At 30.5% G+C, this 16,925-nt stretch overlaps 2 protein-coding genes across 2 annotated transcripts in view; one reads left to right on the forward strand and one right to left on the reverse strand.

The window, feature by feature from the left end:
* Window positions 1-16,004, reverse strand: part of LOC142333256 (uncharacterized) — a 301,571-nt gene extending 285,567 nt beyond the window's left edge. Inside the window, exon 1 of the mRNA XM_075380259.1 lies at window positions 15,364-16,004. The gene's annotated coding sequence lies outside the window, so the exon portion shown is untranslated. The remainder of the gene's footprint in view (window positions 1-15,363) is intronic.
* The window catches only part of LOC142333255 (uncharacterized), a 496,762-nt gene that overhangs the window by 377,913 nt on the left and 101,924 nt on the right, over window positions 1-16,925 (forward strand). The window lies entirely within an intron of this gene.

The following is a 16,925-nucleotide window of genomic DNA, read 5'->3' on the forward strand; positions in this document are numbered from 1 at the left end:
TAACGAAACGATTTTCCCCGCACACTCCAGCGTGTATCAAATATCAACTCAAAGAAAACTTATTCGATATTTCATCGATATTAAGAACTAAAACGGTTTTATTTATTTATTTCTTTTGTGATATCATTCGTAATCGATTTCTGTAATTCTTAAAAAAAAGTAAATTAATTAATTCAACAAAAAAAAATTGTTACCATGTTTTAATCTTATAATATTTTTATGTTTTTTTTTTTTTTTTTTTTTTTTTTGCTTATATATTAATTTTATAAATTTGGTAGATAATTAGGTAAATGATATATATTATTTAGTATTATCCTGAAAATTCTATAAAGAATTCTTTTAATTGAATCCCAACGATTGAAATAAGTTTATTTTAATATATATTAAGTGCATTACTTTCCCGGCGAATGAAGCTAGAAGAACTATGTATTACAGGTGCAAGTATGGTGGTCATATCAAAAATTGAGTATGGGGTTTTCAGCATCGGGTTAACGTTTAGGGTCCAATTAGGTTATTTAAAAAAAAAAAAAAAAATCTGATGTGGAAACCACATTCTTGTATGCCTATTGACTTCCTTGTATGCCTATTTTAAAGCTACATATACACTTTTTTTTTAAAAATGAAACGTACATAAAATTATATTTCTCAAATAACTTCTGATTTTTTTCATATTTTTTTTTTTTTTAATGGTTATTTAATTATTATTTACTGTAATTTTTTTTACATAGGTTAATAATTATTAATAAATCAATATATTTAAATTAAAAACAAAAAGAAAATTCGCAAATGAAGTCTGATTCGAACCGATGTGCCTTCCCCTTGTAAGATCCAAATATTTCATTAATTAAAATTTCACTTGGCTGTAACTCTGGAACCAATAAAAATAAATACCAATTATGATATATCGTTGAAAAGCTCTCAATGAGGGCTTATATTACTGCAGTTAAGAAAAAGTCCAAAATCCCCAAAAAATTAGATTTGGGGCTTTTTTGATATATTTGATTGCAATCAAAAGGGAGGTGTACAACTGCATGTTGTAATAGTCCTAAATCCAAAATTTTAGCATTATACGGCTAATCGTTTTTCATTTGCGAGATATATACGTACATACGTACATTCATGACGCCGAAACTAATCAAAATGGTTTCAGGGATGGTCAAAATGTATATTTCCGTTGAAATCTGAAAACCGAAATTTTTCGCGATTACAATACTTCCTTTTACTATCGTACAAGGAAGTAAAAACTATATGTATATTTACGTAGTAGCCGCTACGTAACGGCGAGCATGGATGGTCAGCCCACACGTCATTGCTATGCTATTGTTCTCTGAACATTAACGCACCATGATCAGTCATCTAGTAGGATAAACATGATGAATGATCCGTCTGGTAGCAATCGTTGCCACTGCAAGCTCGCCGATACTTATCGGCGACTGTATGTGTATCGCACTGCTTTTGGCCATTTATATAAAGATCGACCGAACCGATTTTCTTCAAATTTGGCACAAATATTTTTATACGGGGCATTGATCGTATTAATTATTTTCTCAAAATTCTTTAAGGGGTGTTGGGATATCGCAAAAAACCCGATGATTTTCTTCAGACGCATTTTAGAAAAAACTTTATTAAAGCAAATTTGTTCATTACAATGCATATATTAATAAAAAAAAAACGTTTTTTTTTTTCAAAGAAATTTACCCCGTACTCCGAAAATTGATATTTGTTTTCTTTTCTTTCGTTCAACCACTCTTCGGTTTAAATATTTTCAAAAGTTTTTTGAAAATTTATACTTCGTATTTATATAGATATCAGGATATGTTTACAATTTTTTTTTTTTTTTTAATTATAGATCCCGGACTTTAAAATGCAAGAAAAATTTTTCTGCTTTTTTATTTTAGCGTTTATTGAAGGGGGTGTTAGATTTAGTAAAAACTTTACTTGAGCAAATTTATTAAGCTTAACCTATTTATAATTATTGTTGGAAAATCATTTCTTAGTATTTATCCTCCATCTCTAAAAAATATATATTCTGTTTTTTTTGTCTTTAACTCTTAATTTTTATTATAAAATGTTTGCTGTATTTTTCTTCATCAACTAATGGGCTATTAAAATTAAAGTAGCTTTGGAACTAGTATTATAATCCTGACCCGAAATGAAAAGCAGTTTTTTCATAAAATTTATATTTTATTTTTTCAATATTTTTAAACAATTTCCTTTAATTTTTTTACTCACTACGGAACGGAGAGGTATATGCGTTTAGAGTAAGAGGTTGTGTGTGTTCGTTGCGGTTTTTGCATTACGTAGTTCTCACTTTAGAGAAGGTACTTAGACATATTTTTACGGTTATAGGCCACCAGGGGCGCTGCAGTAGGTGTATTTCTCTAAAACGGTTGCGCCGATTTTGATGCATATTTTTGCGTTACATAGCTATCGCTTCAGAGCAGGTTCTTAAACTACTTTTATGGTTATAAGCTGCCAGGAGTTATGCAGTAGATGTGTTTCTTCAAATCTGCTTTTGAATATTACTAAGTCTTTCTAACTTCAGCAAAGTTACATTATTTTGTGGATTATTAAATGATTTGCGTTGGTCAAGTAAACTAAACTTCCATCATCATAACCTATAAACGTCCCACTGTTGGACACAGGTCTAACAATATATATATTTTTTTTTTTGTCTTCAGTCATTTAACTGGTTTGATGCAGCTCTCCAAGATTCCCTATCTTTTGAATGTAACCGTTGGACTGAAAGCAGGCAATCCTGTGTAAGACGTATAGGGCCATTATCTGCGGAGAATGTGGTGGATAAAATGCTACTTAACGAGGATAACTTTAATGTGATCTCGTCGTTTATAACCGCAGTTATAAAGAAGAAAGATGAGGAAGCTCGTCAAGAAGAAACCGCTCGCTGATGACGGCTTGTCGTAGGTGGAATTTCCACCTACGAAATAAAAGAGCTAACCGGTGAACTGACCTGCCGCGTGCCGGACATACAGCCGGCGGGCGGGAAGGCGAGCTAGAGTAAAGGACACTCCTCTGGCGCGAGTCAAACTTGATTGTAGATCCGTTCCAGAGGAGTAGGTGGAATAAAAAGAAAGAAAAAAAAAAGATTCCCTATCTAGTGCTAGTCGTTTCATTTCAGTATACCCTCTACATCCTACATCCCTAACAATTTGTTTTAATATTCCAAACGTTGCCTGCCTGCACAGTTTTTTCATTCTATTTGTCCCTCTAATATTAAAGCGACTATTCCAGGATGCCTTAGTATGTGGCCTATAAGTCTGTCTCTTCTTTTAACTATATTTTTCCAAATGCTTCTTTCTTCATCTATTTGCCGCAATAACTCTTCATTTGTCACTTTATCCACCCATCTGATGATATTGCTGATGATATAGTAATTCTAGCCGAGAGTAAAAAGGATTTAGAAGAAACAATGAAGGGCATAGATGAAATCCTACGCATGAACTATCGCATGAAAATAAACAAGAACAAAACAAAAGTAATGAAATGTAGTAGAAATAACAAAGATGGACCACTAAATGTGAAAATAGGAGGAGAAAAGATTATGGAGGTAAAAGAATTTTGTTATTTGGGAAGTAGAATTACTGAAGATGGACGAAGCAGGAGCGATATAAAATGTCGAATAGCACAAGCGAAACGAGCCTTCAGTAAGAAATATAATTTGTTTACATCAAAAATTAATTTAAATGTCAGGAAAAGATTTTTGAAAGTGTATGTTTGAAGTGTCGCTTTATATGGAAGTGAAATTTGGACAATCGGAGTATCTGAGAAGAAAAGATTAGAAGCTTTTGAAATGTGATTACTACTTTTTAAATATTACTAATATTTAAAAAGTATAAATAAAAAATAAAATTTTTAATAATTCACGACGAAAAAACATGAAATAATTAAATAACTGTATTTTTACCTTATATTCCTCTGTGAAATTGTAATATTGTTTTTAAGACAATGAAGTTTATGATTTTGATTGATCCGTCGTACGTGACCCGTAGACTGCACGGATAATCTTTAGTTATCATCATATAATCACTCAGACGGTTAATCAAAATCTTAAATTTTATTGTCTTAAAAACCATATCACAATTTCACAGAGGATTATAAGGTAAAAATATAGTTATTTAATTATTTCACGTTTTTTAAGGCTTTTTTGTCATGAGTTTTTTTAAATGTTATATTTTATTGTTAGGAATGATTTGTTTATAAATACATTTTTCCTAAATTTTCCCCAAAGAGTAAGAAATCCTCTAAAATGAAAAGACTTTCTATTCGAAAGTTGGGGATTTTAATGCTTAAATTTTATTTTAGTAATCCTGATATCAATAAAAAAATTACAAATATATATTTGATTACATATAAAAAATTATTTTTTTAAAAAAGATTTTATTTAACTAATATTAATATTAACATTAATAAAAAAAGGAAACAAATTAGAAAAACCCTCTAAAAAGTAAAAAAATAAGAATTAACTGAAATTGAAAATTACAACAAACAAATATAATATATTAACCAATATAAAAATTCACTGAAAAGTAAAAAATAAATTATATAAATATCTAATAAATAACCGTAATAAAGGTAATAAACTCTGATTGTGAATGTATAGAGATATTTAGTAGATTTGGGAATGTAAACACTCTTCAAATTAAATATCTAAAATCCATTTTCGCGTTTGTTTTAATTTCGATCTTTTTTTTAAGGAATGCGACGGTGTAAAGCGTGGCGGATCAACCAACACAGCTGCTGTCACTGTTAGTATATGTGTGACGTCATTGACTTCACCTGCCTCCGATTACTTAACTGAAAAACATATAAAAAAAAAAAATTGACCGCGAGGAGAAACGTAAGAAACCATATATCGCGGTGGAACCGCGACAGGGATGCTAGTTTTAAATTACGAGGGTTTTTTTTCAAGGTCCGATCGGTCGCGAAATAAAAACCCGCGCAAAAATCGGATGAAGTTTTGCGCACATGTGTTGCGCAGCGTCTCTAGTATGGCCTTCAATCACGCCGCGTCAATTCGTTTAGTTCTGAACACGCAGCTAGCACGTAAACATGTCTACAACAATAGCATCTCCCGCCAAGTGTGAAGTGCGTGCGGTAATTCGATTTCTTCAGGCTGAGGGGGTTTAATTTAGCTGAAATTCATCGACGAATAAGTAATGTATACGGTAAAACTTCAATGAGTGACAGCAAAGTGTGACAACGGTGTAGGAACTTTAAAGCAGGACGTACAGATGTTCATGATGCAGGCGGTCAGGGAAGGAAACGAGTGCTGTAACAAAGCTCCTGCAACGTTTTCGCTGGGAAGTGTTTGATCACCCTCCATACACCCCAAGACTTGGCTCCATCCGATTTTCACCTCTTTGCTCACATGAAACGCTGGCTAGGAGGTCAACATTTAGGCACAGACATCGAGCTGCGTAGAAACATGGCTGAAAACACAGGCGGCTCCGTTCTATGACGAGGGTATTGGAAAGTTGGTACCACGGTACGACAAATGTCTAAATCGGAGTGGCGACTATGTAGAGAAATAGCGTAACTATGTAAGTACTTGTTACAAATAAAAAATTTTTTATTTTCACTGTGGTTTTAATTTTGTGACCGAACGGACCTTGAAAAAAAATAACCCTGGTAGAATGTTAGATAAAAATTTCTGTTATTATTTTTTTATATTTCACTTCATAATTTTATTTAAATATAATTCCTTTATTTATGGAAAAAAACAAGTTGGAAATTGGTTATATAGTTTTAGGTTTAGTTTTCAGTAATTCCTCTAGGGTGTTTTCATATTAATTGCAAATTATAATAACAACAGAAAAAAAAGGAAAAAGTTTGAATATGGTTTTATAAACCTTATTCCCTGTTATCCAGCAGTTCATGAGATAACTTAACAAAGACAAGCATTTACTATTAGAATATATCCCGCATCTTAATTATCTCTTTTACTAGAGTGTGTACTAATCTTTGGCTTTCAGTACTCTCTTTATTCTGTTTACTTTTTGTATAATATTAAATTAACTAACTTTTGATGCCTTAATCTAACCAAAATTGATTGTCGTAGTTGTTCTTTTTACTTTGTTATATTCTTTTTCTGTTTCTTTCAGTTCACAATATGTTAATTCTGTTTTATAATCTATTTAAATTATAAAAATAATTTTAATTATCATATATTTAACCGATTTAAATTTATAATTTTGTTTTATCTGAAAAAGCTAACAGATTACTTATTTATTGTAATACAAATGTACGTTTATAAATTTAAATTACGAGTGACGTATATTGGCGTCATAATTTCTGTTGATTAATCCAGTAACACGATTAAATTTATCATTTAATTAAGGCTTAATTAGTTAATTTATTAAGACCTAACACAATTTAATATACAGGTGCCATATAAGTTTCCATCCGTAGGAAAAATAAATGTTTTTTTGAAAATCATATTTTTTTTTTTTTTTTTTTTTTTTAGAATTAATAAAACTTTTTCTAAGGAGAGATTATAAGCACGACAGGAATGATAAAAAATCAGTTGATGATTGAACATCAAAACTGGAGAAGTTTAGATTTAGTACCAAAGACATCTACAACAAGAACTATCTCTCCAAGTTTTCGAAACAGACATTATACAACCGTATTAAGACCAGTAATCCTGTATTGGATTGAAACATTACACCAAACCGATCTCGAAAAGAAATTGCTTAAAATCGAAAGAAATATATTAAGGCGCATCCATGAACCGACAATAATAGAGGAAGGATTCGATCTGAAATCTAACTAGGAGATTTACCAAAGTTAAGAAGACATAGAAGCGGCGATATGGAAGAGAAGGTTAAATTTCTTCGGACTTATCAGGATGATTCCAGACAGGCTAAATGATCAAATCATTGACAAGTTGTAGAACATGAAAAGTAAGTCTAACTACCATAAACTCAGGAATTCTTAAGGATTGGGTTGAAAGAAGAAAACTGTTACGATAGAAATAACTTCCGAAGAATAATTTACAGCGGAAAGGTTCTTTTGACAGGAAAAAGGAAAACAGGAAGGAAGTGGACAGATGGACGAAAAGCGAAGCCATGCCGAAAAAATGAGAAACGAGTGGTAAAAAGAAAAGAGGTTAGAAAGAAGTGATATATGCGTGGTCCTAGGTTGATCTATTCGGATAATAATTCTTCTTAATAAAAAATTCCTGTTATTACTTTCCCGGCAAATATAACTATAATCACTGTATTAAAGAAAGTATTGTATGGTGATCTCAACGATGGGGTATCGGACTTTTTGCAAATATTTATACGTTTTAGAGTCCAACTAGTTCATCTAAACCAAAAATACATATGTATGTACGTATGTGTGTCACACTGCTTTTGCCTTTTATTTAACGACTGGCCGAACCGATTTTATTCAAATTTGGCTCAAATATTTCTATATATGAGGCAATCATTGTATTAATTTTATTTTATTAAATTCGTTCAGGATACGGGTAGATATAGTGAAATACTCGATGTGAATTTTCTTCAGAGGAATTTTAGAGAAGATTCGGGAAATCGAACAACATGATTATAATATATGGCGAGCTAGATGGGATGAGATTATTGATGGGCGATATACGCGCGGTCTCTTCCCAGACGTTAGAAACTTACGGGGCGCCTCATGGGTTTCCTTTAACATGTACAATACGCTAACTCACCGGTCACGGGGTAGACTGGCTGGGTTCGGCCCGGTGGATTCGGGTTTGTGCCCACAGTGTGGGGTGCAGGACGATGCCTTCCTTCCATGTGTTTTTGTATGAGTGCGCCAAATACGATCTGGAGCGCATCGAAGTAATTTGTCCACTGGATAACGTCGGGGCAACGCTTGAAATTAGTCAAAACTGGGAGGATCGGGCTGAACGGTCAGTAGTTGCAGAATTTCTGAATTATTTGGTTAGGGAACGGATTGCGGAGGGAATCTACTGTACTGCTTCATCTTGCGTACTTTATTTTATTACGACTTCTTGTTAATGTTGTTATTTTTTTGTTAGTGTTATACCGGTTTTGGTTGTTTTGTTATTAGTTTCATTTTGGTGATTTTGTTTTAGTGATTTTATCGCATGTAAATTCACTTTACCTTTCGGGTAGGTAGGTGATACAGTCCTTCGACGACTGTAGTTTTCAGTCTGTTAGAAAGTTGACTAGATGTCTTTTTCCCTACTAAATAACATATTTAGTAGGACACCGATGGGAATTTCGCAGTGGTATTCTAGGCCGAAGCGACTGAGAGATGTCATATGTCGAGGTTTAAAGGATAACCTCCGGTAAAGTCCGTCAGGACTAGGTCCAGAGAATCAAAGTCTTCCCAAATCAGCCGATTTGGAAGTCGAGAGTTCCAGCGTTCAAGTCCTAGTAAAGTCAGTTATTTTTACACGGATTTAAATACTAGATCGTGGATACCGGTGTTCTTTGGTGGTTGGGTTTTCAATTAACCACACATCTCAGAAATGGTCGAACTGAGGCTGTACAAGACTACATACACTTAATTTACACTCATACATATCATCCTCTTAAGTATTGCTTGAAAGGTAATTACCGGAGGCTAAACAGGAAAAAGAAAAAAGTCCAGAGGATCACGGAGAATTCCTACCGGATAAGGAGGTGGTTGGAAGGTGCTTTCCACTAGGGAATCAGGAGGAAACTAATGGATATCGTGAAAAACCGATTTTGATTTTCTTCAAAGATATTTTAGAGAAGACTGTATTACGTCGAATTTGTTACTTTAATGTATATATAAATAATCCAAAAACAGGATTTTTTTTTAAAAATCAACCTGCGCCTTTATAATAATTGAATTATATATTTGTATATTATTTTTTTTTAAGTTTATACTTCTTATACATAGATATCAAAAAATTTCTACAATTGTTTTAAATTATAGACCCTGGACCTAAAATGCAGAAGAAGTTATTGAACATTTTTTTTTTCTTACATAGCCTTTAATAAGGGATAAATGTTTTTACCCTTTATTAAAGAGAATGTTGGATTTAGAAAGAACTTTATTTATTGGTCGCAAATAAGCAATAGAGTTACAATCTCTACACTTCCTGATTTTCTTATAAATTTTTAAAAGTAGCAGTAAAAGTATAAAGTATTAGAATTTATATTTTAAACTTTTATTTTCTTATTACACTATACTAAAATAAAAATTAAATTAAAGTAAATTTTGAAAAATAATAATTATTTATTACTTTTGTTTATTTTATTTTTGTTACAATGGGATTTTTTCATACGCTACAAAATTCCATTTATTTCTAATTTTATATTTGACACTATCTTATTTAGAACGTTAAAAAATTTGGTTATCTAAAACCTTTTTTTTAATCGTATAGTATTTTTTTTTTTTATTGTTTTATAAAAAGATAAATTATTTTATTATTAAAAATAAAAATCAGACCATTAATGTTTGCATTGCAAGTGAAATTTTCCAATTAAAAAGCTGTGCAAGGTATAGTATAATATACCGGCGTAGCCGACAATCATGCCATATTTTGCCGGATTTTTATTAATATTGTTAATTAATATTATGCATAAAAGGCGTAACACAATTTAATATACAGAGTATTACGAAAGTTTCTATACATAGGTAAAATAAAAATTCTTTATGAAAACTATTTTTATGTATTTATTATCAGACTGCCCAAAAAGGAATGTTATGTATTTAGGGTGTATGAATGTATGTTTGTTCCACCGTTGCAGCCTTACGGCTGAACCGATTTAGATAAATGACCCCGAGCTGGAATCCTTACCTTACCGGGAGTGTAATAGGCTATATATATATATATATGTATATACAGGGTGTCTGTATATACACCCTGTATGAATTTGATGAATGCGTCTTCCCAAATCAGCCGATTTGGAAGTCAAGAGTTCCAGCGTTCCAGTCCTAGTAAAGGCAATTACTTTTATACGGATTTGAATACTAGACCGTGAACACCGGTGTTCTTTGGTGGTTAGGTTTCAATTAACCTCACATCTCAGGAATGGTCGAACTGAGACTGTGCAAGACTACACTTAATTACACTCATACATATCATCCTCTTAAGTAATACCTCTTAAGATGATATATTAATTCTAGCCGAGAGTAAAAAGGATTTAGAAGAAACAATGAACGGCATAGATGAAGTCCTACGCAAGAACTATCGCCTGAAAATAAACAAGAACAAAACAAAAGTAATGAAATGTAGTAGAAATAACAAAGATGGACCACTGAATGTGAAAATAGGAGGAGAAAAGATTATGGAGGTAGAAGAATTTTGTTATTTGGGAAGTAGAATTACTAAAGATGGACGAAGCAGGAGCGATATAAAATGCCGAATAGCACAAGCTAAACGAGCCTTCGGTAAGAAATATAATTTGTTTACATCAAAAATTAATTTAAATGTCAGGAAAAGATTTTTGAAAGTGTATGTTTGGAGCGTCGCTTTATATGGAAGTGAAACTTGGACGATCGGAGTATCTGAAAAGAAAAGATTAGAAGCTTTTGAAATGTGGTACTATAGGAGAATGTTAAAAATCAGACGGGTGGATAAAGTGACAAATGAAGAGGTATTGCGGCAAATAGATGAAGAAAGAAGCATTTGGAAAAAATATAGTAAAAAGAAGAGACAGACTTATAGGCCACATACTAAGGCATCCTGGAATAGTTGCTTTAATATTGGAAGGACAGGTAGAAGGGAAAACTTGTGAAGGCAGGTTACGTTTGGAATATGTAAAACAAATTGTTATGGATGTAGGATGTAGAGGGTATACTGAAATGAAACGACTAGCACTAGATAGGGAATCTTGGAGAGCTGCATCAAACCAGTCAAATGACTGAAGACAAAAAAAAGTAATACCTGAACGGTAATTCCCGTAGGCTAAACAGGAAAAAGAAAGAAAGATTAAGGCTGAAAGTGGGTGATACATGTTACAGTCTCAATCTTTAAAGATTTCATTACCTCGGCACAGCATGAACAAAAGCCAAAAAATCAATGTTACATTAAAGATCTCACAGTTTGTTATTTATTAAGGCTAGGATCAACTAGATCAAAATCCTTTAATTTCCATATTTATTTGTATCAATACGTTGCTTAGATCGGGAGATATGTAGCATTAAAGATAAAAGTTGTCTTTTCTCTTTAAACTGAAATGTTTCGATTCAGAAAAAACATAGAGACATACAAAAAAAAGAAATTAAAGCTTACATCTTACGATTTTTAAACGATTTTAATGCAGTTTACTGAAAAAATTTCGATTCCTCCATGCACGAAGTAAAACTTTCAAATTTTTATAACTTTCTTGCTGATTTTTTTGTTTAATTTTATGATTTTTGAAATGAAGTATACTGTCAAAAAGTAGAGTATTCAAGCATTCATTTTTTTTTATTCGTCCCCCCTAAGTCTTTTTTTTTTACAAAGTTAAAGTACTTTGAATAAAATAATTTTTTATCATAAAATATTGGTGTCCCTTTAATTTTCTGTACTAGTGTATTAGATATTTAATTTTAGTTTGAAATATCAGGAAAACATAATTTTTTCCTTTCTTTTTAATCGACCATCACCCTTTTTAGACCGCCTGAACGCCTTCAATTTTCTTTGGGCCTTCTACCGTCCCCTCTGAAGGTCTCCAGCGCCTACAAGGTAGCGTTATCGCTCACTTTAAGAACGAATGATCTAGAGTAAAAAAAAAAATGTATGTATGTGTGTCGCACTGTTTTTGGTCTTACACCTCAAGCTTAATTGAACCTATTTTCTTCAAATTCGGGTCAATTATTTCTATACATGGAGCATTGATCGTTTTAATTTTTTTTTCAAAATTCGTTAAGGGGATGGGGATATCGTGAAAATATAAATTTCAATCTTCTTCAGGGGCATTTTAAAGAAGACTTTATTAAAAAAAATTTGTTATCTGCCATGCATGTATATATAATCAAAAACCTCTTCTTGTTAAAATCAACATACATCAATTAAAATTGAATATATATATATATATATATTTTTTTTTACTTTCTTCGGTTTAAATATTTCTTAAATTTTTTTTTGAAAGTTTCTTCATATATAGAGCTATTAGGAATGTCAACAATTTTTTTTAAAATTACAGACCCCGGACTTTCTTTTTTTCTGTTTAGCCTCCGTAACCACCGTAAGGTATTACTTCAGAGGATGATATGTATGAATGTAAATGAAGTGTAGTCTTGTACAGTCTCAGGTCGACCATTTCTGAGATGTGTGGTTAATTGAAACCCAACCACCAAAGTACTACGATTTAGTATCTACAGACCCCGGACCTAAAATGAAGAAAACGTTTTTGGAAAATTTTTTTCTTATTTAACCTCTATTGAAGGGTGTTAGATTTAGAGAAAATTTTACTTGGGCAAATTTGTTTAGCTTACCTTTTAAATATAATTGTGAATATTTTTAGATAAAATTTTCTTAAAATTTATTCGTCATAAATTATATAGTATTGTGTGGTTTTCATTTTTTTATAAAAAGAAAATTTTTTTCTGTATCACTTTAAGGGCAATCATAATTTAAATAGCTTTAAGACTTACTTATCCCGGATCCAAAATAAGAAGCACTTTTTTTATTCCTACCGTAAAAGTTATCGTTTATTTTTTTTATTTTTCAAGAATTCCGTTTTAAATTTGTTGTAAGAATAACCTTTTTAAAAAAGTTTTTATCAAATTGCTCCTGCAGAGTAAGGGAACCTTCACATCAATTCTTTTTTTTTATTTGAAATTTGTAAAAGATTTAAGCATTAATAAATCTTATTTCGTAATCATTATAATCGATAAAAAAAACTTTTTTGATACGAGTCCCCTAAAATTAAAAAAAAAAATCGGGAATTTTTTAAAAATTTATAGTTAGACTAGACTTAATAAAGTCTTTTAGTAATTAAATGTATTAAAACTCTTTGTAATGAAAAAGATGTGCAAGCCAGGAAAGTCATTAAATATTTTTATAGCATTTTTTTAGAATCCTGCTTTTAATATTAACTACATATTAACTTGCAATTATTACAATTAATTTAAAATTAACTACAAATTAACTTAATATTTTATTATAAAAATTTACTATTATTTTGAGATATTTATGGGAAAGGATGACAGGTATTTAAAAAAAATATTTTTTACAAGTATTTGTTAATATAAAAATAATAAGAAATATTTATCCCTTAGTTATTTTTATATAGTTAAATCCCTTCTAGACCGTATCTTTCCAACCCTAAGAAAGATTCTTTTTAAAACCTTTTACCATTAATGTCCTATATATATATATATATATATATATATTAAAGTCTTTTACAAAATTTCAGATTTCTATGTTAACTCGTTCCTGTCATATTAAACCAAATACAGGTCAACAAAAATCTGATGTGGACACCACATCACCTTTGTACGTCTGTTAAATTACATACACACATTTTTTGTTGCACTTCATTTAAATTTATTTCATTTGAAAGTGAGATACGATCCTCCAATTCTTTAATAAAGTGGACAGTTGCAAAATTGTATTGTGGTGGACACAATATTCCATCACATTTTTTGTGGTGTCCGTAACAATATTTTGTATTAGTTTATATATTAATTTTGTTACATATCGCTCAAATAACTATTTGGTGTAAGCGAGAACGTGTCGGATCCATAACCATGCACAGATTGGTTCGATTTCGACTTCATGTACATATATATATATTTTTTTATTTATTTGAATATATTGATTTATTAATAATTATTAACCTCTTTAAAAATTTGTTAATTAAAATGGAAAGTACATCAAATTTTATTTCATTAATAACCTCTGATTTTTTTTCCATTTTTTTATTGTTATTATTGAATTATTATTTATTGTAAAACTTTTTTTATAATCAGAGATTAATAATTATTAATAAATCAATATATTAAAATTAAAAAAAAAAAAGGTTAAAAAAGTATATGAAGTCGGATTCGAACCGATGTGCCTGGCACATCGGTTCGAATCCGGCTTTATATACTTTTATCAAACCAGTCAAATGATTGAAGACAAAAAAAAAGTGTTGTACACTGAAAATTTTATAAAAAATGGGGCTTTCCATTAAAAAAATGTGATGTTGACACCACATGACTTCTTTGTACGCCTAATTAATTACATATACATATTTTTTTTTAATGAAAAGGACATAAAATTTTATTTCATTAATAAATTCTGATATATTTATTCTTCTTTTTTTTTTTATTGTTATTATTGAATTATTATTTATCGTAAAAAATTTTACAATTAGAGGTTAATAAATTATTAATAAATCAATAAATTTAAATTAAAAAATAAAATAAATAATAAAAAAATGAGATGAAATTTGATTCGAACCTATGTGCCTTCCTCTTGTAAGATCCAAATATTTCATTAATTAAAATTTTACTTGGCTATTACTCTGGAACTAACGAAAATAAGTACCACTAATGATATATATATCGTTGAAAAGATCTTAATGAGGGCTTATTACTGCAGTTAACAAAAAGTCCAAAACCAAAATGTTTTTGGATTTTGGGATTTTTTTGATCCAGTCGATTGCAATAAAACGTGGTGGAGATGCACAGCTAAATGTTATAACAGTCCTGAATCCAATATTACAACATCCTACGGGTAATCGTTTTTGAGTTATTCGACATACATACTTATGTTCGTACAGATGTCACGCCAAAACTAGTCAAAATGGATTCAGGAATGGTCAAAATGGATATTTACGTTGAAATCTGAAAACCGAAATATTTCGCGATCACAATACTTTACTTCGTGCAAGGAAGTAAAAACATTATTTCAATTTTGAGGTTGATTTTTTTGGAAAAACCTTTCTTTTTTTTATTATTTATATATATATATATATATATATATATATACATGAATTTTAGGTAACATTTACTTTTATAAAATTTTCTCTAAATTTCCTCTAAATAAAATGGAAATCGTTTTTTTTGCGATATCACCACCAACCCATTTAATAAAATAAATTTTGAAAAAAATTTAATGCGATCAAATCCCATACATGGGAAATATTTTGTGTGAAATCGGGTCGGTCAATCCTGAGATATAAGGCCAAAAACTATGTGATATACTTACACATATAGTTATCTTTTTTTTATCAAGATGAACTAGTTGTGCCCCTAAATTGGTAAAAAATTGCAAAAATGCCCTATAATTCATTTTTGACTTTCACTTTTAATTTAGCTATTCTGGCTGTATTCACTGATAAGTTAAAAATTATAAGTATTTATATTTTTCTTATCTTTTAGTTTATCGATATACATAATTAATAACGGCAAATTGACTTATACATATATAATTTATATAAGTTTAAAACATACTTGATAATATTAACTGAGCTAATGTTGTCGAATACTGGTAGATGCAGACGTTTTTCTAATCATTTATCTCGGTGTAGCAGATACGCAGCTCTTTTACTTACGACAAAATTATCGTAATATTTTACAGAGATCAACGTTGCACGTTTAATAACGATTTACAATTTATTCTTATGTTTAAACAGTTAATTATATTACAGTCGTACGCAGTCGATTTAAAAGTATCTTTCTTAGACGTACCTATAACGAATATATAATTATGATTTTTCACCGAACGTTTGCGCTTGGACCGCATCAGTTTTTGTTTATCTGTTTAATATTCTGAATAGTGACGTTATCATTAACTTGCTAACCAGCACGATTTAATTTATTTTATGAGATTACACCGATCTCTTATTTTTTACCTTACGTACGGTGACTACTTCGAATAATTCTTCTGTTAAATATATATAGGTACTTCACTTTATTAAAAAAAAAAAAAATTAATTAATAAAACTTTTATACCCGATTATTTTACATAAACTGTAATAATAATAATAACAAAAATAAATTAATCAAGCAGCGGTTATTATTAGTATCTCGGTTGGTTATACACCCGGTCGATTAGCGTTTTATTTTTACTGCATACGCACACTTTCGATCCAAACGCGAAACTGGCACTGCCCTGAACCACAAAACAGTTGTACCAACATAATAAATTTTAATTTACCTTCTTCGTAATTTATTTCCCTTATTTCTATATTCTTATTTTTAATGTTTAATCCTTAATTTCTATTTTACTAAATAGATTAGTTTCCAAATGATTTTCTTTTTTTACCGATTTTTTGAAAAAAAAGTACGGTATTACTTTCGATCGTACTGTAAGATTGGGGAGGGGTAGGTGAAACTGAATTTTCCTTAAGTTTTAAGAAATGAGGAACACCATTCATTTAAAATATGTTTTCCTTATATATAGGTCTATGTATAAAATTAATGGTTAGAAAATTTATAAAACTATTAAATCAATTTCGTAAAATTTAAATATACTGTAGTTTCTTACTTTTTCTGTTTAGCCTCCGGAATAACGTAAGGTATTACTTTAGAGAATGAATGAGGATCATATGTATGAGTGTAAATGAAGTGTGGTCTTGTACAGTCTCAGTTCAACCATTCCTGAGATGTGTACTAATTGAAACCCAACCATCAAAGAACGTCGGTATCTATGATCAAGTATTCAAATCTGTATAAAAGTAACAGGCAGTCCTGTATAAAAGTAAAAGTAAAGGCAGTCCTGAAACTGCCTTTACTAGGATTTGAACCTTAGAACTCTCGACTTCTAAATCAGCTGATTTGCGAAGACGTGTTCACCACTAGACCAACCCGGTGGGTTTATAATATTTAGCTTCTTCTTTTTTTCTTTCTTTCCTGTTTAACCTCTGGGAATTACCGTTCATGTATCTTTAGAGGATGAATGAGGATGATATGTATGAGTGTAGTCTTGTACAGTCTCACTTCGACCATTCCTGAGATGTGTGGTTAATTGAAACCCAACCACCGGTATCCACGATCTAGTATTCAAATCCGTA

This window comes from Lycorma delicatula, chromosome 12 (genome assembly GCF_047948215.1).
Source record: "Lycorma delicatula isolate Av1 chromosome 12, ASM4794821v1, whole genome shotgun sequence".
In the NCBI taxonomy this organism is placed as follows: Eukaryota; Metazoa; Arthropoda; class Insecta; order Hemiptera; family Fulgoridae; genus Lycorma; species Lycorma delicatula.